The sequence below is a fragment of the Magnolia sinica genome, chromosome 18, assembly GCF_029962835.1.
Source record: "Magnolia sinica isolate HGM2019 chromosome 18, MsV1, whole genome shotgun sequence".
Lineage (NCBI taxonomy): Eukaryota > Viridiplantae > Streptophyta > Magnoliopsida > Magnoliales > Magnoliaceae > Magnolia > Magnolia sinica.
Window position 1 is genome coordinate 24,539,020 of NC_080590.1, and position 2,294 is coordinate 24,541,313.

Genomic DNA, 2,294 nt, shown 5'->3' on the forward strand with positions numbered 1-2,294 from the left:
ATTTCTTTCCCTTTTTAGAAATTAACTTTCTATTTTAGTAACTTTCTAATTCTAACTCTCTTAGAATCTAATTTGTTTCCTAATTATTTTTAGAATTTTTGTTTAGAAACTAACCTTCCTATTTTATAGGCCTTTAAGATAGAAATCTCTAATTCGGTACACTCCTTCTCTACTTTCTATTTTTTAGTTCTCTTTTAGTAATTTACTTTCTAGTTTAGGACTTTCCTAATTTATTTTAAAAGTTTCCACTTTCTTTTAGAAATCAGTTTACTGCTACCTTTCTTTTAAAAGGATTGTTCCTCTTCTTTTAGAATCTAACTTATTTTGTTTTTATTTTGCAGGTCCTTAACTTAGGAGCTTCAATTTGGTAATTCCTTTCCAACTCTCCCTCTCTTTCTTTTTAGACTTTCTTTTCCTTTCTTAGGATTAGGCTTTGAATTTGATTGAGGGCTGCAAGTGTTTCATGCCCAAGTGGGCCCGTGACAACACTCGACGTCTCTTGACTGAAAGAGGATTGGTTGAGGGGTTGACTATCCATCGCAGGACTAGACACCACTCGAAATCCCCTGAGTTAAGTGAAGTTATGGCTGAAGACCAACCTCCTCTACTCCCACCCAGGGTGGAGGATACCCAAGATGAGAATGAGGTGCAACAGGCACCCCCGCCTCGTACTTTACGAGATTATCTACAACCGGCGGGAGTGAGTATGCCCTCATACATGATTTTTTCTGAAAACACAGGACAAATGGACATCAAGCCGGGAGTTATCCAACTCCTTCCCAAATTCCATGGACTTGAATAAGAGAGTCCATATTTACATTTGAAAGAGTTTGATGAGATTATAGCTACATTATGTTTTCCTAATGTATCTGAGGATACAATTAGGCTGAAACTCTTTCCTTTTTTCTTAAAAGAGAAAGCTAAGACGTGGTTACATTCACTGCGTCCTAGATCCATTGGCACATGGAACGACATGCAGAGGGAATTCATAAAAAAATTCTTCCCACATCATAAAACGATTACCCTCAGAAAAGCAATCATGAACTTTGCCCAAAAGGAAGATGAAACATTCTTCCAATGTTGGGAAAGGTTCAAAGATTTGGTCAGTTCATGCCCACAACACGGATTTGAAACGTGACGCATTACAAATTTTTTCTATGATGAACTGACATCTTCCATGCGCCAAATGGTCGAGACAATGTGTAATGGAGAGTTCATTAATAAAGATGTCGACGACGTATGGGACTACCTCGACAGTTTGGCTGAAAAATAACAATCTTGGGACTATTACACAAAGTCTAACACCACGTCTAAGCCTACTCAATTAAAGGAGAAAGGTGGATTATATCTCTTGAAAGAAGAGGATGATCTCAAGTGTAAAGTGACTACGCTCATAAGGAAAGTTGAGGCCATGGAAGGAAAGAAGGATAAGGTCAATGAAATTGTTTGCGGCATCTGTGATTGCAACATTCACACAATTGAAAATTGTCCTACAATACCCGCCTTTCGAGGAGTGTTGAATGAACAAGCCAATGCCGTAAATAATTATCAAAGACCTTTTCCTGGACCTAACTCCAATATATACAACCCTGGCTGGAAAAATCATCCAAACTTTAGTTGGAGGAATGGACAGACGGCTACTCCTCCGGTTTCTTCAATCAAAATCCAAATCAAGTGAAACCTCAAGAGGAACCGGTTCAAAATCCCATACAAGAGCTAGCTAAGGCGGGGAATTACAGATTTTATGCCAAAGATAGATTCTCGTATGACGGTTATAGAAAAGGGGATGCTTCCTGCACAACCTCTCCCCAATCCTAAACCGCAGATACGAGAATAATGATCCCAGCTCTTCAAATCAGATGGGGCATGCTAAATCCATCACCACTCTTAGGAGTGGGAAGATCATTGATAAAACTCTTCCAGGTTAGGCCCGAAAAGCCTCAAGAACCAGAAGAGGACAACAATGATAGATCCAGTGATGCCCCACAAAAAGTAGAACCGGAACTTCTAGAGAAGCCTTGCTCCATTCCCCAACGGTTGGTTTCACCAAAACCTCTCTAACTCTCGGATATCCTAGAGGTATTGAAACAGTGAAAGTCAACATTCCTCTACTTGATGTCGTTAACAGATACCTTCATATGCCAAATTCCTAAAAGACTTATGCATGACCAAAAGACGAAAATTATTCAAAAGAAAATCTTCTTGACCGAGAAAGTGAGTGCCATCCTCAAGCAAGACGTGCCACGAAATTCAAGGATCCCCGTAGCCCAACCATATCATGTGTAATCGGGAAC

The 2,294-nt window shown here is 39.6% G+C and overlaps 1 non-coding gene across 1 annotated transcript; it reads right to left on the reverse strand.

Moving 5' to 3' along the window:
* Positions 1–1,021: 1,021 nt before the first annotated feature.
* Positions 1,022–1,128, reverse strand: LOC131234243 (small nucleolar RNA R71). Its single transcript, XR_009165647.1, has one exon. It is a non-coding gene; the product is annotated as a small nucleolar RNA R71 (small nucleolar RNA).
* Between the last annotated feature and the right edge of the window lie 1,166 nt (positions 1,129–2,294).